Genomic DNA, 22,759 nt, shown 5'->3' with positions numbered 1-22,759 from the left:
GGCTCCTGGACTAATTCGGCAGAAACACCAGTTTGTGAAGAGAGGATGTGAATTTACAGAGGGGATCTTGGACTACAGATTTGGACTATAAAGAAGAAGAGTAAAGACATAAAATCCACACAGAAACATTTTATTTGGACTTCAACTCACTTGCAGAATGAAGGCAGAAGCTGTTGAAAAGAATGGAGGATTAACAGCAGAATGTATTAAGGGAATTATTGTAATATTTTAAATGCAGTAAAACTATGAGATGATTAGGATTCCCTCCGATCTCAAAGCATGAGAAGTCAGCTAAAAATAATATATATATTAAAATAATAATTTATAATTAGGCATAACATTGGGATTGTTTGATTACTGGATAATTTGTATAATTTGGAATATATAATTTGGTTTGATTGGAATTTTTAATAAATTTTTAATAATTTGTAAATAATTTTTTAATAAATAACAACAACAAGAAGAAGAAGGCATCCTTAGGCAGTTGCCAAGGTCTCAGTGCAGGTGAGAAGTAGGTCCACTTCTGATGCCTGCCGTGCGTCCCTCACCGTTGGTCCAGTACTCTGAGAAGCATCAGACAGCTGGGTCTAGACACCCTTTTAATTTCCCTCAATGCCCCTGACCTAGTATCACCCCAGGGGATTATGGGGAACTAAAATGGTATCTAGACCCAGCTGCCTGGTTCTGATTGCAGCACTACCACCACAGCCAGGTAAACACCTTGAGGACCACTGACAGAGGCAAGGGGACAACAGAGGAATATTTTATCCAGGGCCCTCTTTCCCTCCACCCCAAGTTTCAAACCCTGCTAAACAGGTTCTTTGTGGAGTAACCAGCCTCCCATTTGGCATAAGTAGGAAAATGTAGGTACTTCAATTTTATTGAAAAGCTGCACCTAACATTCTAAGGAATAAATTGTTATGAGAATCAGTTCCAATGATATGCCAGCAGCTGGGTTGTTGTTGGTTTTTTTGAGGGGGGGGGTGTTTAAAACTTTTCATGCAAAATGTGCTTGTGTGACTAGACTAACATAGGAGCTATGAGATGGCGTGTTGCCATTTTCCATTTGTGGAAGTAAAGGGGTTATCCCGCATGAGTTAGAAAAAGACACAGGTGTTTGGGCTCAGATCCACCTGGGTCTGAGTTATTATTTGAAGGCAGTGGGGTCTTGTCTATAAAAGTGTGTTGGTTGCACTGTGGTGTCTAGTTTGGATTCTTATTCCATAGTCCTTGTTTTATCATCTCATGGTGCAGTGGAGAGTTTGTCACACTGCCTTCCTTTCTGCTTTCTGCATTAACTTTGGCTTTGTGGCTTAGCATCTGTCATCAGCTTTTGTGCTTTCCTCCTAGTTTCTCTTCTCTTCTCTTTTCCTTTCGTTTTGTTTTGTGAAGGGACCTTATACGAAAGCACAAAACTCTCATACCCTTGTTGAGAAGTGAACTCCAGCATGATGGATCCGCATTTAATTCTGGAAAGAATTCGTGCCAAAATTTCTGTTCTTACTTCATGTTGGAAACAATCCCAGCAGCCGCGAAGCATTTGGAGAGTGATACCAAACCGTACAGGAATGATTTTGAGCACAAAATAATCGAGCAGTTAGATCAGGGGGTACCAATGTGGTGTGTCCTAGATGTTTTGACTCCAACTCCCATCAAACCCAGCCAACATGGCCAGTGGTCCGGGACGTTACTCATGGGAGCTGGAATCCAGCAATATTTGAAGGGCACAACATTGGCAACCCCTAAGTTAGATTTACCCCAAAGAGTTAGGGCAGAGTGGAAATTAAATGGCTCTATGCATTAAAAGGGATTTCCAACTGAAATAATGTGTGTGGGGGGGGGGTAGAATTTGTAAATGTTATGGAGTGCCTTTTTTGTTATAGTATTACAAGGCTATACATTTGCATAAAATAAAATGGACCCACGCTACTTGCAATTTACTCAACAGCCACTGCATACAAAGTCCCCCTTTTGTTCCAATGTGCGCTGATTCTGCTAAGCTTTGCTCAGAGCAAGGGCTGATGGGAAAGAGGAGCCGAGTTGTGATGATGACTCATTTGTGCATTAAAAGTTGTGTGCCTGTCTACTACACCACTCTGTGGTGCATATCACTTTCTCTGTCTGAACACAGTGCCTCCTAGTGGTCCTTCTGGCAATTCACAGATGTCCATCTCCACCCTCTTTTTGATAACATCTTATGCAAAAATGAGGCATTAGCAAAACTTTTGTATGTTGTGGCTAACTTGTGGCCCTTTAGACGTTGGACTCAAACTCCCATCATCCCAGTCAGCATGGCCAATGACCAGGGATAATGGGTGTTGAACTCCAGCAACATTTAGAGAGCCACATTTCCCACATCCCCGGTCTAACAATATCCTGCACAAGAAGAACCTCACCTCATATTCCACAACTGCTTTGTCAGGAATCTTCGATGAAGTGCTTTATTGAAAGCTTTTTTTAAAGTCCAAGTACTCTATGTCAACTGGATTGCCTCTATCTATATAGACACTCTCAGAGAAATCTAAAAAGTTAGTAAGGCAGGACATACCATTGCAGAAGCCATGCTGGTTTTGCTTCAAGCATGGCTTGTTCTTCTATATGCTTGGTTGTTTAACCATTAACAGTAATTAACAGTAACAATAATTAACAGTAATTCCCACTAGTTTTCTAGTGTCATTTCTAGAATACATTTCCTGTATTCCTTTCTAAAAATTGGTGTTACATTGGCCACTTTCCAGGCTGATCCCAGGGACACGTTACATACTTTTTGTTAAGAAACAAGCAATTTCACATTTGAGTTCTTTAAGAATTATTGGGTGGATGCTGAAACTGTACCAGATGTATCAGCACACCTGCCAAAATGGTTTGTGGTAAGGTGACCTGTACCCTGAGCTGAAAGAGATCTATTTATACTGGGTTGGGGAACTTTTGGTTTTTTCTAATGTTGATAAAACTACCACTCCCATCATCCCTTGGCCATTGGCCATGCTTGCTGGGGATGATGGGAGTTTTGGTTCAACAACACTTGGAAGACCAAAGGTTCCCCATACCTAATCTATAAAATAAGAAACAAATGTGTGGATTTAGAGGAAAGACTGCTCTTGCTGTTGGAGAAGGTTGAGAAAATGTGGAAATAAATATTTGTTAAATATAAAAAAGGATTCCAAGGTGTAGTTGGCACAAAATTCTTCCTCAGGTCACGGAATCAGGCAGTTGATCTTCAGATCTCTGGCAGCCTTAGGAGCTTCCTTGGCCTAAATCTCCGATACACTGGTTTGAGCACTTCCACAACGTATGGCTCTTCATTTATTCATTTACCAAATTTCAACCCAGCCTTTCCACATATGCGACCAAGGCAACTAAAAACAATTTGCTGTCAGAAAATGGCCTGTAAAAAGCGGAACAATAAAAATGCAAAATGTGCTGGTTAAGACCATTAGTATTAAAATCAGATTTTAAAACACTATTCTTTCCCAAAGCCATGTCTAAGTAATAAGAATAATGTTGGCTATCTTCCAAAAGCTAGCACTGGGTCATGATGAATAAGCTATGTTGCTAAACTACACCAAGCCCTTAAACTGTGATGATAGGATAGTGGCTTTTCTTAAATCAGATTGTTTCCAGGCAACACAGGGTTTTAAAGATAAGCTCCAGCATCTTGAGCCTGGAAGTCAATGCAGCGGAAGGGAAGTTATCTGATTACATCAGTGGTATAGTGGAGGACAGCATGCTGGAGTGCACAAGCACAGGACATTTTCAAAGCAGAAGCGATGACATCATCTGCTGGCGCACCAGAACAACTGGTGGACTCTCCTTTGCCTGGAATGAGGTGATAACGAGGCTTTTAAGTTTGTTTGTAACAGATTAGCTTGGAGGAAGTCAGATAAGGAGGGAAATAATCAAGCAGAGGCAGGATAGTTTTGTCCTTTGATGGAATTCCGAGTTCACGCTAGCAGTTTAAATGATATCACTTCTATGCAGTTTTAATTTGCATTTCTAATTGGTGTTTCAGCTGATCTTTCGCCAAAGCTCGTTTCAGTTAGCTGGAGATCTTTCGTTAAAATTCAGTGTGATTTACAAGCTGGACCCTTGCTGACAATGGTAGACTCATTCCCAGGAAACAAAGCACAGGATTACAGTTGCACTGAGTCTAAATAACTGTGTATTATGGCCATGGCTGTGGCAGGACCAACACATGTTGGCAGGGTGAGGATATAGACGACACCTTCCTGATGGTGGTATTGCTCCTGTTTACCTGGACAGGGCTAGATGGCGTTGTGGCAGTGTTGGGGTCATGTGATCATACTGCCAATCCATCCCTCTCACTGGTACAACTGCACACCGCAGCCTCACCATTGACCTGCCTGGCCCCATCCTCATCCAGGTTGAGAGAGCAGTGACACACTGCTCCTGGGCTATGGACTCTCCATGGTGGACTGATGGTGGTAGGAGAACTCTCAAGAGGAGCTCCTCCTCCTTGTTGTTGTTTAGTCGTTTAGTCGTCTCCAACTCTTCGTGACCCCTTGGACCAGAGCACGCCAGGCACTCCTGTCTTCCACTGCCTCCCGCAGTTTGGTCAGACTCATGCTGGTAGCTTCGAGAACACTGTCCAACCATCTCGCCCTCTGTTGTCCCCTTCTCCTTGAGCCCTCCATCTTTCCCAACATCAGGGTCTTTTCCAGGGAGTCTTCTCTTCTCATGAGGTGGCCAAAGTACTGGAGCCTCAGCTTCAGGATCTGTCCTTCCAGTGAGCACTCAGGGCTGATTTCCTTAAGAATGGATCGGTTTGATCTTCTTGCAGTCCATGGGACTCTCAAGAGTCTCCTCCAGCACCATAATTCAAAAGAGCTCCTCCTAGTCAGATTTACTGCTATGCTGACAGGAGTGGGCCAGCAGTAAATCACACAGGGCAAACTGAAGTTAACTCTTTATTAGCAAAACAGGATCTGCGAAGGATCTTGTCCCCATGAAGCAGTTGCCAAGACTAATGGGGCCTCCTCACAGCCGACTACGTCTCCTCCTCTCCAGGGTGTTTCCCAAGCAATAAGAGACTGGGCCTGTGTGCGTATCTCTGCTCCTCCCAGTTCATGCCCCTCCTGGTTCTGGGAGACCAGGAGGGAGGGGAGCTTGTCATAGCTTGCCATACCTCTTCACAAGCCTGGCCCATCTCTGCCTCTTGGCCTCCCTCCTCTATTGCTTCTGCTTCTGAATTTCTCTCAGCCACAGGCTCCCTAAGTCCAGCATCTGCCACCTTGTCCCTCTGCCCACTCATCATTGTCTCACCACCAATCCCCAGGCTCTGAGCCTTCTTCCTCTCACCATTCTTCTGCGTCCAACCAGTCCATGACATACGTCACTGTAACGTCCTCAGTTTTTCAACAGCCTTTAGAAAGCAATGTGCAGCAGTCTGTAGCAGCCAAACTCCCAAAGCCATCCCATACTGTATAAGCAACATTGCAGCAGGCAGGCCTTGAAGTGGTTTTTTTTTAATTAAAAAAAACAACAACCATGACAGCTTCCACCTTTCCTGTCTTTTCTGACAAGATGGCCACCAGTGAATAAGGTGCAAATGGCAAAACATCTTTAACCCAAAGTACTCCCTGTAATTCTTTACTCTCTTCCAAGCTGTAAACCTATCGCATTTTATTTCTGAAAAAAATTATTTAGTCCCCATTTTATGCTAAAAAGGCTGGAGGGCAGCTTGCATACAGTTGATTAAAAGCAAGAGGGCCTCTGTCTATCGGCTTAGAAACCTAAAAGACATGATATAAAAGGAAAAAAGGAGGAGGCAGCAAAAGCTAACTCGGAAATATTCAACCAAAGCGAGGGCTAAATTCCAAAAGGGTAGCCTTATTAATCTATAGTAGAAACAAAATAAAAAAAATTCCTTCCAGTAGCACCTTAGAGACCAACTAAGTTTGCTATTGGTATGAGCTAAGTATGCATGCAATAACACACTTAGTTGGTCTCTAAGGTGCTACTGGAAGGAATTCCCCCCCCCCGCGCCCCCCGACTACGGCAGACTAACACAGCTACCTACCTGTAACTAATCTATAGTAGCAAAAGCAACAACGAATCCTGAAATGTTGTTAGAAATTAATACTTTTGTTTTCAGCTTTGAAGACACCAGCACCAGCTAATTCCCTCCCTTCCCACCCCAGCCCTTATTCCCTCCATCTCTCCGATAAATTGTTTGTTTTCAACCAACTACCAAGGGCTTCCAGGCCATGCTTCGGGTTAAGCAACTGAGCCTCTTCTTCTGAATGGATTTGGGGGAGAAGACAAATGGAATTGGGTGTCATCAGCATATTGACAACAGCTTCCTCCAGATGATCGTTCCCAGTGGCCTCATGTAGAGGTTGAAGGTTTCTGCATTTATTGGTCTTTGATTGGTGTAGCTGTCTGTTGGCAGGCATTACATTATCTTCAGCAAATGAGACAAAGGAAGATGAGTTGGTCTTAATTGGAGCTACTAAGCCAGAAGAAAAACAATCATGGATAATAAGTTGCAGATGCTCAAGCCGGGGCTGGTGGTGTTCTTAGTCCTAAGGTTGCCCCTGGATCTCCTCCACTTCACATAAGGAATAGATTTCAAAAGCTATTAATGCAACATAGATGTGCGGTTTGAATGCCTTAGATCAGCATTAGCTCTAGTCTAGTCTGTTAATCAATAAATGAAAACATTGTGGTTGCTAGAGAATGCTCCGTGTAAGCTTGATCAAATTCTTCTAAACCAAACAAAGCCAAAGCTTTACATCTTAAAAATGGAACATTTTAAATATAAGCAGGGGATTCTGTGGAGGTCCTGCCAATTGTTTCTTTTCAGGGCTTTGCATTATAAAACCCTACCTGTCCTTGCATATAAAGTTTGTTTAAGTTGGCGTGAGGATGTGGCCATTTCCAGACACCCCCCTCCTCTTCCACCCCCCCCCCAACCGCACGCTCTCTTCTCAATATGGGACCTAAGGCCTGCTAGCCTTGGTTCCCACCCCCCCACCCCCGGTGGCATGCATTTTTGTGTTATTATATTGTAAAACATACTGTGCACTTCAGATGAAACAAGGTATAGAAATTTATTTAATAATAGTTATAAGAAGGATGCAGAGACAGAGTCCATTTGGGACTCCTTTCTAGCTGTGCTGCTCTACGCAGCTACCCCAGTTATGTAGGTATTGAAAACAGTGTCACCAGACTATAGAAATTCTGTGTTTTACCCTGGGTTCTAGCATCCTGGTATAGATGAGGTATTCGGTGACTGACCTTTGCCAAATTTTTCCTTCTTTCCACCCATTAGCCTATTAGCTACCCTAGCAGGGTTGGTTTCGCAACTGCTCGACAAGGGATGTCACTAGATAGACCAATGACAGAAGCTCACTTCATGCACAAAATGAAAATGTGGATACTAAAGTACCATATGGTGTACATTTAGCCCCCCACCAGGCTCACGTGGCTTCTCCCGGCCGCTCAAGTGTTGAGGGATAACCTCTGAAGTTGGGGGCCTTTTCTATTCCTATAGACTCTTTGTGCAATCATAGAATTGTAGAACTCTTTCAGGTTTCCAAATGGTTCAGGGAGCCCCTTTGAAGAGAAAAGGCTCACTGCTTCAGAAGTTATCCTTCAACATGCAAGAGGCCGTGGGGGGGGGGGGAAACGCATGACCTCATAGTCTCCCCTCCAGACCTTTAGGATCTGTATTGTACACTTGCATGTGAAAAGGGCCTCTGTTATTAGTCTGCATGGTTATGGTCCCTGTGCGAAAGGCTAGAGGGCAATTGGACACTTGTTTCAATCATTCAGTCGGCCCTCAGAGTCAGCGTGGCAGTGCTGGAGATCAACACAGTCCCCCCCACCACCATTTCTGTGTGGTTTTCTGAAAGCATTATAAAGTAAACTAGATTTGTCATAACAAGCTTTCCCCTGTCAAACAGCACATTTTCTCAGAGCTAAACTATGTGGACAGCATCGTATACAGATAAGAGGGATTTTTTTTAATGTTATGTGTGTGTGTTTTAAATTAACACTCCACTTCAACCCAGTGACGCCTTCAAGGCAGGATTGGGGGGCAGATTAACAGAAAGGCCCCCCGAAACACAGCATAGCTGGTGCACCACATTTTTAAATGAAAGAAGTAATAGTATTTCCATCCAAGAGCATCTCCATCACCTGAAGAACAGGACGTCCAGAGCCCAAAGAGTCAAAATTAGCCCTATTGGGCTCTCATAGGAATTGAAATTGAAATACTTTATTGTCACTTGTACAACTTGTATACAAAACAAAATAAAAAAATTCCTTCCAGTAGCATCTTAAAGACCAACTAGGTTAGTACTTGGTATGAGCTTTCGTGTGCATGCACACTTCTTCAGATACCTTCACACTTCTTCACACTTCAGAAGTGTGCATGCACACGAAAGCTCATACCAAGTACTAACTTGTTGTTGTTTAGTCGTTTAGTCGTGTCCGACTCTTCGTGACCCCATGGACCAGAGCACGCCAGGCACTCCTGTCTTCCACTGCCTCCCGCAGTTTGGTCAGACTCATGTTTGTAGCTTCGAGAACACTGTCCAACCATCTTGTCCTCTGTCGTCCCCTTCTCCTTGTGCCCTCCATCTTTCCCAACATCAGGGTCTTTTCCAGGGAGTCTTCTCTTCTCATGAGGTGGCCAAAGTATTGAAGCCTCAGCTTCACGATCTGAACCAATCAGTTGTTCCATATCCAGTTCTAACTGTAGCTTCTTGTCCCACATAGAGATTTCTCAGGAGACAGATGAGGTGATCAGGCACTCCCATTTCTTTAAGAACTTGCCATAGTTTGCTGTGGTCAACACAGTCAAAGGCTTTTGCATAGTCAATGAAGCAGAAGTAGATGTGTTTCTGGAACTCTCTAGCTTTCTCCATAATCCAGCGCATGTTTGCAATTTGGTCTCTGGTTCCTCTGCCCCTTCGAAATCCAGCTTGCACTTCTGGGAGTTCTCGGTCCACATACTGCTTAAGCCTGCCTTGTAGAATTTTAAGCATAACCTTGCTAGCGTGTGAAATGAGTGCAATTGTGCGGTAGTTGGAGCATTCTTTGGCACTGCCCTTCTTTGGGATTGGGATGTAGACTGATCTTCTCCAATCCTCTGGCCACTGCTGAGTTTTCCAAATTTGCTGGCATATTGAGTGTAGCACCTTAACAGCATCATCTTTTAAAATTTTAAATAGTTCAGCTGGAATATCATCACTTCCACTGGCCTTGTTATTTGCAGTGCTTTCTAAGGCCCATTTGACTTCACTCTCCAGGATGTCTGGCTCAAGGTCAGCAACCACACTACCTGGGGTGTACGAGCCATCCATATCTTTCTGGTATAATTCCTCTGTGTATTCTTGCCACCTCTTCTTGATGTCTTCTGCTTCTGTTAGGTCCTTACCACTTTTGTCCTTTATTATGGTAATCTTTGTACGAAATGTTCCTTTCATATCTCCAATTTTCTTGAACAGATCTCTGGTTCTTCCCATTCTGTTGTTTTCCTCTATTTCTTTGCATTGCTCGCTTAAGAAGGCCTTCTTGTCTCTCCTTGCTATTTTTTGGAAATCTGCATTCAATTTCCTGTATCTTTCACTATCTCCCTCGCATTTTGCTTGCCTTCTCTCCCCTGCTATTTGTAAGGCCTCGTTGGACAGCCACTTTGCTTTCTTGCATTTCCTTTTCATTGGGATGGTTTTTGTTGCTGCCTCCTGTATAATGTTGCGAGCCTCCACCCATAGTTCTTCAGGCACTCTGTCCAACAAATCTAAATCCTTAAACCTGTTCCTCACTTCCACTGTGTATTCATAAGGGATTTGATTCAGATTGTATCTTACCGGCCCAGTGGTTTTTCCTACTTTCTTCAGTTTAAGCTTGAATTTTGCTATAAGAAGCTGATGATCTGAGCCACAGTCAGCTCCAGGTCTTGTTTTTGCTGACTGTATAGAGCTTCTCCATCTTTGGCTGCAGAGAATATAATCAATCTGATTACGATGCTGCCCATCTGGTGATGTCCACGTGTAGAGTCGTCTCTTGTGTTGTTGGAAAAGCGTGTTTGTGATGACCAGTTTGTTCTCTTGACAGAACTCTATTAGCCTTTGCCCTGCTTCGTTTTGATCTCCAAGGCCAAACTTGCCAGTTGTTCCTTTTATCTCTTGATTCCCTACTTTAGCATTCCAATCCCCTATAATGAGAAGAACATCCTTCTTTGGTGTCACTTCTATAAGGTCTTGTAAGTCTTCATAGAATTTGTCAATTTCAGTTTCTTCAGCAGCAGTAGTTGGTGCATAAACTTGGATTACTGTGATGTTAAAAGGTCTGCCTTGGATTCGTATCGAGATCATTCTATCATTTTTGGGATTGCATCCCAGTACAGCTTTCGCCACTCTTTTGTTGACTATGAGGGCCACTCCATTTCTTTTACGGGTTTCTTGCCCACAGTAGTAGATATGATGGTCATCCGAACTGAATTCGCCCATTCCCGTCCATTTTAGTTCACTGATGCCCAGGATGTCAATATTTATTCTTGCCATCTCATTTTTGACCACATCCAACTTACCCAGGTTTATGGTTCTTACATTCCAGGTTCCTATGCAATATTTTTCTTTACAGCATTGGACTTTCCTTTCGCTTCCATGCATATCCGCAACTGAGCGTCCTTTCGGCTTTGGCCCAGCCGCTTCATCAGCTCTGGATCTACTTGTACTTGTCCTCCGCTCTTCCCCAGTAGCATGTTGGACACCTTCCGACCTGAGGGGCTCATCTTCCAGTGTCATAACTTTTATATGCCTGTTGTCTTTGTCCATGGAGTTTTCTTGGCAGGGATACTGGAGTGGCTTGCCGGTCCCTCCTCCTGGTGGATCACGTTTGGTCAAAACTCTCCACTATGACCTGTTCATCTTGGGTGCCCTGCTCGGCATAGTTCATAGCTTCTCTGAGTTCTTCAAGCCCCTTCGCCACGGCAAGGCAGTGATCCATGAAGGGGAGTACTAACTTAGTTGGTCTTTAAGGTGCTACTGGAAGGAATTTTTTTATTTTGTTTTGACTATGGCAGACCAACACGGCTACCTATCTGTAACTGGAACTTGTATACAGTGAGATTACACGAGCACCCCCCACTCAGCTCTCTTAGTCTTAATTCCCCTCGTTTACTGACGCGCACCCACCAAACCTAAAAGTCAGTTGCTCTGTTGTTATCTTTTCATTCAGCAGCCTAACAGCCCACGGATAGAAGCTGTTCTTTACCCTGTTGGTGCGACTAATCATGCTTCTATATCTTCTGCCTGAGGGCAGGAGATCAAGAAAGTGCTGGCCAGGGTGTGAATCATCCCTGAGAATTTTCCTCACTCTCCTGAGGCAACGTTCTTCCGCTATTTCATCCAGAAGATTCACGGGACAGCTCATAATATCTTGTGCTGTATTCACCACCCTCTGAGGCACTTCCTATCAGTTGATGTCAAAGCAGCGTACCACACCGTGACACAGTATGAAAGGACACCTTCTATTGTGGACCGGTAGAAGGAGAACATCAGATGTTGATTGACATCGTTCTTTCGCAATACTCTGAGGAGATGGAGTCTCTGTTGGGCTTTCTTAACCACTTGGGTTGTATTTATTTTCCAAGTAAATCCTTCACTGAGATAAAATCCTAGGAATTTAAAGGAAGAGACTCTTCAGAATGAATTCACAATGAACATATAAGTGACAGAAGAAAACCCAAATGCCGTCAACCTCAAAGAATAAAACAAACAAAACAAACCCCACCAGCCTCATATACCTTAGAACTAGGGATGGGGAAGAAATTTTATTCCGTTTGCATCTGAATGTGAACCCCATCTAATTTGCAACCTGCAAACCAAACCACAGCCCCCCCCCTTTGAAATTTGTTTTTCTCCAAATTTTGCAATGCCACCCACCAGCCAGCTAACAGGTACAAAAATGTGCATACTAGGGTAAAGCGTGCATAGAAATGTGTACTGAAGTAAAAATAGCATACACAAATGCATTTTATTAGGGGACACTGTTTTGTAACCCCCCCCCAAAAAAAACTTGTACATTAGGCTTAAGAGTATATGAAAACGTGTGTGAGAGGGGAAATTGGCACTAAAATACTGGTGAATTTTCATGAGGGGTTAATTTTTTTTTTTTGGCAAACTGATGTGGAGAACTGAACTTAATATTGGAAACATTAGAAATTAGAAATTCAAAGAATCATAGAATTGTAGAACTGGGAGGGACCTCAAGGGCAGGAAACTCTAAAGGATCCATGACAGATGGCCACCCAACCTCTGCTTAAAAACCTCCAAGGAAGGAGAATCCACAACCTCTCGTGGGAATCTGTCCCACTGTCAAACAGCTCTTACTGTCAGACAGTTCTTCCTGATGTTTAGTCAGAATCTCCTTTTTATAACCCCTCCACTTCAAAGCAATGTGATACCAGGATGGTAATGCAAATTAAAACAAACCAATACGATTATAAACTGAAAAATACAGGGAGCAGATAAAAATTGCAGCAAGAGCATCAATGGTAAGAAGAAATCAGAATCTAGCCACTTGTGTCATTAGACAGGCCCTTGTCATTCGCCTACAACCACCCTCCACACAAATCTTTATGATTTGCTATTCTTCTTCCTTTTTTGCTGGTTTCAGCTTCTGATTCTTTCCTTTCCGTGATGATGTTTATTCTGCAGCTCCTCTAAGCAGATCCCCACCCCCCTTTTTTTTTGCCTTGGCATTTGCCATATCCATCTGTGGCTGGCAAGCCTTTATTGAATATTTTAATTTCCATTCCGCCCTCCCCACTTTTCCCCTCTAATCCCAGCATGCTTAACTGATTACAGCTAGGATTCTCGCTGCTTCTAAGATTTTTGTCTGGCATAAGGTGTAGCAGAGCAGAACTGACTTCCTGGCATGGTTTCACATGCTGCCTATCGGCTGGCTCTCATATCTGTAGGCTCCCTGTTAATGAATCTGAATAGCTTCCTATGCCAGTAGACACGCTTATTAAAACTGAGATTACTTAGAGGTGATTTGCCAAAGGGACAGAGGGATCTAATCCCTCTCACACACCCCTTCCCATCAGGTTATATTTTAAAGCAGGCCTGGATGAATTGTGACCCAGCAAATTTAACACAGCCCACCGGGTATATATGATTGCAGCTTGCCAAGAGTATTTAACAGCCATCCTGGTTTTACTGTCCCAGAACTGGAGGCAGGAAGGCAGCCAAAATTGGAGGGCCATTGAACCCAGACCTACCAATGGGTTTGGGAGGCATTTCCTCTGCCCCCCCCCCCCGCCTAAATTGAAATCTGAATCATTTTTTTCCTGGGGCAGGGGGTGTGTTTATCCATGTGAGAATTTCAAAGGAAGCACACAGAATATTTTTGTCCACTGAGTGTGAACTTGCAAGAGAAATGGACTTTGTGGAGACAATTCATGATTTTTCAGTGGGGGGGGGGGGGGGCAGAAAAAATAAAACTTAAAAGCTCTATTTTATTTTATTTTGAAATGTTTGCAGCTGTGTTGATCCATTATAATGAGAAGAATCAAAACACTGACAGATGAGGACCAACCGTAAAGTTGTAAAATAGTCAGCAAGCTTTAAACAAAAGTAGCCAAAAGCAGCGTGGTAGAAAAGCCACAGTTTGGACATTAGTGTAATTTTAGAAATGAAATTTCAGAATTAAAATAGAAACTTTCCTTTCATAACTTGTGTTAGCATATGTAAGGGACAGAATCATGGCATGCTTGTGGAAGGGGGACCATGTTACCAGTTTGTACTCCATGTGCCCCCCCACGCCCCCCAAAAAAGGATACTTGGGGCCTGCATCATTTACCGTATTTTTCGCTCTATAAGACGTACTTTTTCCCTCCTAAAAAGTAAGGGAAAATGTGTGTGCGTCTTATGGTGTTCTGGCTTCAGGGATAGCTGCGCAAAGCCTCTTCAACAACATTTGATTCAGAATTTTTTTTTCTTGTTTTCCTCCTCTAAAAACTAGGTGCGTCTTATGGTCTGGTACGTCTTACAGAGCGAAAAATACGGTAGGTCTTGCTAGACCCACAACATAGCTGGGTTGTGCTTGGCTTGGTGGGTTGGGAGTTGTGCAAGCATATATTTTTTATAATCCTTTTATTTCAAAGCCTGTTTTCACGACTCTCACAAAGGCTTCAGCAGCCCACTTACGGCAGTTGATAGTCGCCTATTGTGGTTCTGGTGGTAGATGGATGTATGCCTGGTGGTGCACTGGAATCAATGCCCGTGATGTAAATTCTGGTCCGAACCTGAGTCCATTACTGATTGCCAAGTGCTAAGCTTGCTCCATAATTCTTATGGGAGACATAAAACCCTAAATCAGATGAGCAGAAAGTTGTGAAAGGCAAATTGGACATGATAATATTTGGCTTAATCTTATGTTTTTGCTAAAGGGAAGGGAGTGATGTTTTCAAGGCTCCAATTATAAGGAAAATGACTTGGAACTAAATGAGATTTACATCTGAGTGAACCTGATTAAGATCACCCTACAGTAGTTTTAAACTAATTTTCTGTATTTGCCAGCATGTTTTATGATATAGTGTTGCTGCCTTTGTAATCTGCCCTATGGCAATAGCGTAAGACAGTGGGATATCCTATGAAACATAGAACTGGGTTTAATAGCTGCTTAGCCTTAAACACATTTGGTAGGGCTTTTGTTTTGTTTTTAGGTAACAAACCTTGTCCCCCCACCTTGTCTATCCATTTCCTATGTGTAGAATAGGAGCTGTCACGATATTGCTCACTGGATTTTTGTTGGGATGTGAACTGGGTAAGGGACAGAGCAAACCTTATACTCTGAAAGTGTGTATAGAAATTGTTTTGATTAATTGTAGCATGACTGCTAAGTAAATGTGTTTTTGACACGGTCAAAATTAGACCCAGATTGGCAGAAAATGAGGGTTCTGTTCTGTGTATGTTCTCATGTGGAAAACACATGTCCGCTGGGTGGTACATAGCTGAGGGCATGTTCTTCGAATTCTAGCACAGGGGATCACCAACATCTTCCCATCTCCCACTTTCAGTCTTGTCAGATGTGGTACTTACAAGGACATAGTTTTGTCAGATTATTATTATTAAAATGTGTATACCGCCTCCCATCCATAGATCTCATGGCAGTTCACAACATAAAATTATAACATACTATTCAGTAGACTGAGTGGAATGGTCTTCCACCCACATACCAGACTGATCAAGCCACTTCCAAACTTTAGGGTCATGGAGGGTGATGGACCTGAGTTCAAATCCCAGATCAGTCCTGCCTCCTCTGCTCTGTCCATAGAATGGAAATTGCAAGTATTAGCCCCATAGGGAAGAGTGACAGATAGGGAGCAAAACACTCTGAGCACAGAAAGGTTTTCAAATGGTATGTAACTTAACTCAAAGAGTACGCAGCCTCACGGCCCATTGCTGAACTTCGTGGACAACCCAAAGCCAGATGCAGAGGGTGAACTGGGGCAAACGCCTAGTGGTACCATGGCAGACAGATCGCAGATAGATCTACCTGCAGTTCACAGGAGCCCTGTTCACGTGCCAGTCATGTGTAGGACTAATAGATTCAAGCCAGAGTGGGGGAAAACTTCTTTCTCACATGAACTGAGATTTCACCGCAGCGGACACCACTACAGTGACTTAGGGTGGAAGTTGAGAGGCGGGTTGGGGGGGTGCCAACTTTTGGCATTGCACAGGGCACCACTGAAATTTGAAAGCCCAAAGTCCGCCCCTGCTCCAACAACTGCACACCGAATGAAGTTGTTTTGCCAGTCTGGGATCCACACACAGAGAGCCTTCTTAACTGCTCCAAGCATTAGTGACAAAGAGTTGCTGTTCAGAAAGACATGGCCCGACCACAGTTCTAGAGAGCCAGTGTGGTGTAGTGGTTAAGAAGAAGAAGAGTTTGGATTTGATATCCCGCTTTATCACTACCTGAAGGAGTCTCAAAGCGGCTAACATTCTCCTTTCCCTTCCTTCCCCACAACAAACACTCTGTGAGGTGAGTGGGGCTGAGAGACTTCAGAGAAGTGTGACTGGCCCAAGGTCACCCGGCAGCTGCATGTGGAGGAGCGGAGACGTGAACCTGGTTCCCCAGATTACGAGTCTACCTCTCTTAACCACTACACCACACTGGCTCAGAGTGGTAGACTCGTAATCTGGTGAACCGGGTTCGCTTCCCCGCTCCTCCACATGCAGCTGCTGGGTCACACTTCTATGAAGTCTCCCAGCCTCACTCACCTCACAGAGTGTTTGTTGTGGGGAAGGAAGGGAAAGGAGAATGTTAGCTGCTTTGAGACTCCTTCGGGTAGTGATAAAGCGGGATACAAATCCAAACTACTCTACTACTACTACTACTACTACTACTACTACTACATAAAAGTTTCTTAAATCACAACCCTAAACCAATGCATGTGCAGAACTGCAGTTTATGTATTGCAGTGGACCATTTATTCTGTGCGGCACACCTTAGTGTTTTCTTCTGCACCTCCATTCTTTGCTGTATCCCCAGTTTAGAAACTCTTTCCACATGGAATCAGTTGCCAAAGAGCGCAAGAGACCCAGTTAGGGAAGAAGAGAGTGTCTTTCTACAGCTCTGTGCACCGCGTAGGAAACACTGCAGTGAAGGGATTAGGAGGCTATTTTCAGGCTAGCATTCTTTGCTGTCTTGGCCATGAGGCAGAAATCTGTGCAGAAGTGGTTGCATAAACACGCTAAATTAACAAACAGAAGGAGCATATTCCGGAAGAGATTAATTCCAGCTACCCTTTTTCCCCCTATAGAGCAAGTTGCCATTTTCATCAAACAAGAGAAGCGAGGCGGCAGTGAAAACAGCAGGTGGGTGGGGGGGGGGGGAGGTAGAGGGAGAACATGCAAGGAGCTTGGAGGCAATTGTAGGAGGTTATACAGTTTCATTGGAACTCCCCCAAAAAGCTGGGTGTGCAGGCTGAGAGTCGGCATAAGCAATGTGCACCACCTCTGAGGTGTCAGTGGGACAGGGAAGTCTGCCATGTCTGTGCCACACACCAAAAGCAGTGTGAAATATGGTATTAGGTGAACTCCCTGTTGCTCATCTCAAAAACTCTTTGGGTTTTAAAAAAGAAAGCACCAGCTTTCCTCCTACCTCCCCCCAGCTGTAGAGCGGCTGAGGGCACACACAGTCTGTATGTGCACGGCATCCGAACAGGCTGCCGCTCTCACGCGCCATCCATATGGGCGTCCATACGGGCTGCCTCTTGCATGGCGACCGTACAGGATGCCACACATGCATAGTCCGAACGGGATGCCACTCACACGGCAGCCTGTACATTTGCCGTGCAAGTGGCATCCCATATGAACTGCACATGTGCAGCATCCCGTATGAACCACGCATGTGCAACATCCCATATGGTTGCCGCACATGCACAGTCTGTATGGGGTGCCGCTTGCACAGTGTCCATACAGGCTGCTGCACATGCACACTTCGTATGGGATGCCGCTCACGTGGTAGCCTGTATGGTCGCTGTGCAAGCGGCAGCCTGTATGGATGCCATGCAAGTGGCCGTGCATATGGACGCCGTGCAAGCGGCACCCCATATGGACTGTGCATGTGCGGCATCCATATGGGCTGCCGCACATGCGCAGTCCATACAGAATGCTGCACATGTGCAGTCCATATGGGATGCCCCGCCCCAGGTGCTGGATAGGGTTCCTCCGCCACTGGAGCTATTAGAGGTGTGTGGTGGGGAGGGAGCAATTTGTTTCTGTGCATTCTACAGGAATGTTTGGGAAATAAACAAGGGAGCCCCTTCCCTGCCAGCCCACCTGAGCTTTGTCCCAAGAAAAAGCCGGAGAAACCGCCCCCTTCCTTTGAGAAGTGGGAAAGAATACTCAGTAATCATCACTAGAGCAGGGCCTCATCATCATGGGCCTCCAGGTTAGCAATGGGGGAGAGATTCATTTCAGAGTGTGTCTAAAGGCAAACCTACCTAATTCACACTTTCTGAAACAATACAAGAACCGATGCACAGACATCCTTCAGCTGTAGAGCATCTGCCTTGCAGACATAAGGGCCGGAGTTCAAATCCCGGCATCTCCAGCTAGGGCTAGGAGAGACTCCTGCCTGAAACCTGGAGAGCTGCTGCCAATCAGTGTGGACAATACTCAGCTTGATGGACCAATGGTCTGACCAAGTATAAGGCAGCTTCCCATGTTCCTAATGTGCACTTGTCTGAATTTCACAGTGTTTAATAGCAATGGGAAGTCAGTGAGGTAGCTGAGCCCAAAATCAGAGTCATGTCTCCTTTCCCACCATCTTATAGAGCAGAAGCATCAATACAATTCATTGAACAACAACTGCAGGGCTAGGATTGCTATATGAGGCAGATGTTTGGTTTGTGTTATCTGTACCATGGAAGCATCACAGTCGGTCAGTACAGTGGTACCTTGGGTTACATACGCTTCACATTACATACGCTTCAGGTTACAGACTCTGCTAACCCAGAAATATTACCTCAGGTTAAGAACTTTGCTTCAGGATGAGAACAGAAATCGTGCTCCGACGGCGCGGCAGCAGCAGGAGGCCCCATTAGCTAAAGTGGTGCTTCAGGTTAAGAACAGTTTCAGGTTAAGAACGGACCTCCGGAACGAATTAAGTACGTAACCAGAGGTACCACTTTACATATCTTGTGAGCATATGTTTTGTTTGTATACAAGGCTTTCTTCCCCATCTAACATGGATCCATATAACGTCCTAGTTATATGAACAAATATCAGAGTGTTTTGTTCTTGCTGGGTTTTTTTTACTGTTCTACATCGCTACTTATTTACTTGGACATAAATCCCACGGATTTCAATGGAAGTCCCTTTCATCTAAGGGTGCTGAAGATCACAGCTTCAAGTGTTTTTTAATAGAAATCACCAGAGGATCTTTTAATGAGAGAAGTGACAGAGTACGCCAGCCTCAAATCTTTTGACAATAGGCCACCCGATTCTTTCATCCCAGCATGTCTACAATGAGATGAGACAAAGGCAATAAAAAGAAGGGAGCTCAATGAGGCTGAAGAGACATGAAACTGCAGCCTTGTCATCAGCTGCTGAAGAAACAGAACAACATGCTAATACAATTATCTTCTCCAGAATAAAGTAACTTTTTGCACATCAATGTGAGAAGGGGGGAAAAAATCACAAAAAGTGACAATGCGCTAACACTATTCTGGTGGTGGTAGGGAAATCAAGGTCAGAGATAATTACGAGAGGAGGAAAGAACCTCACGTTTATGTTTCTATTAAACTAGAAGTGCTTCATTGTGTGTGAGGATTATTAAGTAAACAGGAGGAGATCAGTTTATTCCCTCATCCCTGGTGGTCCTCAGTCCAGTCAGAGACGAACAATGGAAGAACCAGGGATAGCCAAGGTTCCTGAACTTTGTGAATTCCAGTGCGAACCTTTCAGGCTAAGGTGCAAAACTAATGTTGTAGCAATCCTACTCCGAACTAAGCCTCACTGACTTCATAGGGGTTCACTTCCAGGTAAGCGGGGTTAGAATTATAGCCTTTGTTATTCACTAATTTTTACATGTATTGAACCTGACCAAAGAACTCAGTTATGTGGGATGTATACAAATATAATGAATACATGCATAAATAAAAAATGATCTGCCACAGGTCTTGGATCAAAAATGCATAGCCTGACCTCAGGCGAAACCTTGGTGGTGGTGCTGTCGCTGACCTGTGGCAGGGCCTTTTCAGTGATGGTTCTCCAGTTGGGGAATGCCCTCCCTAGAGAAGTGTGCCTGCCTCCATCATTATTAACTTTCAGGAAGAATTTGAAAGCATCCCTGCAAATCCAGGCATTTGGTGCTTGAAGCATGCTGCTCCTGGCAACCTTAAAATCAATTTTTAAAATTGTAATTGCCTTTAGAATGTTTTTAACTGTAACTGCTTTTAGATGCTTTCAATTGTAATTGCTTTTAGTATTTTTTTAACACGTTACTTTTTAAAAAAATTCTATATCTGCTTGCCACCCTGAGCTCCTAGGGAGGAAGGGAAGGATATAAATTCAAAAAATAACAACCACAACCACAAATAATATCCTGAGAGAAAGGACATTTAGAAATATGTGTTTAAATACATATTTAAATGTGAATTACCATGGGCAGTATTCAGTGACATATCTGTGCTAGAAGAAGAAGAGGAGGAGGAGAAGTTTAGACTTGATATCCCACCTTTCACTCCCTTTAAGGAGTCTCAAAGTGGCTAACAATCTCCTTTCCCTTCCTCCCCCACAACAAAAACTCTGTGAGGTGAGTGAGGCTGAGAAACTTCAGAGAAGTGTGACTGGCCCAAGGTCACCCAGCAGCTGCATGTGGAGGAGCGGAGACGCGAACCCAGTTCACCAGATTACGAGTCCACCGCTCTTAACCACTACACCATGCTAGCATAAAGATGAGTGTTATCTCACTGGGATTCCCTCTTCTCTCCTTCCTCATCCTGTTACCAAATCTGCTGTTGAGTGTTGGGGGAAGCCCGGAACAGATTTGGGGAATGCTTGTGGGGAGGAGAAAGGGAGAACATTCTGCTGCATGAGGAGAAATCCTTGCACTGATGGGACATGCTCCGTTGAACACAACCCCAAATGGTTTGTTTCAACAATAACAGCAACAGATCAGTGCATAAATGGGAATGGTGCAGCGATAAAACTGCTAGCACATTTGCAAAGCTAAGTATAGTTTCAAATTGGATGAGGGACTGCGTCTTGAGATTCCTGCATTGCAGGGGTTTGGACTAGATGACTCTCACAGTCCCCTCCAACTTCTATTAATCCATGATTCTATGAACTGCTGTATATGCAAAAGTGACAAAGACCGGAAATTAGCTGATTCACCTGTCTCTGGGTGGAACCTTGGAAGATATTGCAGAAAACCATCTGCCCCTCCTGTTCTATTTCTGGAGCCAGGAAGTAGCTGAAGCCAAATATACATTTAAATATGCATGTTTTGTCCCACAGGGATCATGAGACTGAAACATAACATAAATGTTGTGCATTACGCCTATAAGTTTAAAGACATGCAAATAGAGGAGTGCAAGTTGGGAGTTTGCTTGAAGAAAGCTAGGTGCATTGAGCCGTAACTTTGCAGATAATTTCTGGCTGAGGCAATATCTGCAATAAAAACATATGCAAAATACAGTGCAAGTCCAAAACGTACCAAAACAGGTTGGTCCCCTTGCCCTCCACCCATGTAGATGACTTCAACTTAATGCAGGGATGGAGAGAACCTGTGGCTCTGCAGATATTGTTGGACTCCAACATCCATCAGCCCCAGGAGCCATGGCCAATAGTCAGGGGATGATGGGAGTTGTAGTCCAACAACATCTGCAGGCCAGGGTTACCCAATTCCTGGTCCAATGGTTACCCAGCACATGAGTACTCACAACCCATTACTGGTATACTGCTAAGTTTACAGTAGAAGAGAAGAAACAGGAAGTTGGGAGTGCTATTTCGCTTCCTCATCATTCGCTACTCAAGAGAGGAAGGACCACAGCTTAGTGATAGACCACAGCTTCTTCACATGCAAAAGGTTCCAGGTTAAACTTGCAGCACTTCCAGCCAAAAGCTTATCAGGTCAATGGAGTGAGATCTGCCTGAGATCTTGGGGAGGAATTGTCTCGTATATAAGACTAGACTAGAAGACCAATAGCCTGACTCAGTACAAGTCTATAAGTTCTTATATACTCTGAGCAACCATAAGAGCAGCTAAGTTTGGACCAGATGGAAACTGGTGAGGAGGTACTTCTGTCCCAAGCGACAGCGATATATGAAAAAGGAAAGACAGGGCACTTCCACCCTCACTTCAATTTCTCTATACTGACAATATTCCTGCAAATCAAACCGGTTGATAGGGAAAGGGCAGGACTCCCAGTTTTCTGTTGCTGCTGTGATGGAAGTTACACCTGCATCAGCCCCACTGATTTCATTGGACATAACCGAATGCAGGCCTACAGGCAATCAAAAGGACTCTCTGCTGATCCTTTGGTTCAGCTTAAGCTGCGGTAGCGCAAAGAGCGACAAACAACAGTGTTGTTGAAGTGCGATCCTATGCTTGGGAAACAAAGCTGTCTGGCAATGCTCTGCAAGAGGGTAGTAAGGTAAAGGGACCCCTGACCGTTAGGTCCAGTTGTGGACGACTCTGGGGTTGTGGCACTCATCTCGCTTTATTGGCCAAGGAAGCCAGCGTACAGCTTCTGGGTCATGTGGCCAGCATGACTAAGCCGCTTTTGGCGAACCAGAGCAGCGCACGGAAACGCTGTTTACCTTCCCGCCGGAGCGGTACCTATTTATCTACTTGCACTTTGACGTGCTTTTGAACTGCTAGGTTGGTAGGAGCTGGGACCGAGCAATGGGAACTCACCCTGTCACAGGGATTCGAACCACCGACCTTCTGATCGGCAAGCCCTAGGGTCTGTAGTTTAGACCACAGCGCCACCCGCATCCCTTAAGAGAGTGGTAGAGAGAGCCTTATCCTCTACTTCATGCCAATGCCATGTGGCATAGTGGCTAGAGTGTTGGACTATGACCTGAGAGACCAGGGTTCAAATCCATGAAGTTCACTGGGTGACCTTACCCTCAGCCCAACAACGGACCTCACAGTAAGAAGTTGTGTGGATCAAATGGGAAGGATAACTATGTAAGCCATCTTGAGCTCTTTGGAAGAAAGGTGGGAGACAAATGTAATTAATGGTAATAGTAATGCAACA

The sequence above is a fragment of the Podarcis cretensis genome (assembly GCF_951804945.1).
Source record: "Podarcis cretensis genome assembly, chromosome: 2".
NCBI lineage: Eukaryota > Metazoa > Chordata > Lepidosauria > Squamata > Lacertidae > Podarcis > Podarcis cretensis.
This window is presented reverse-complemented; position numbering follows the sequence as displayed.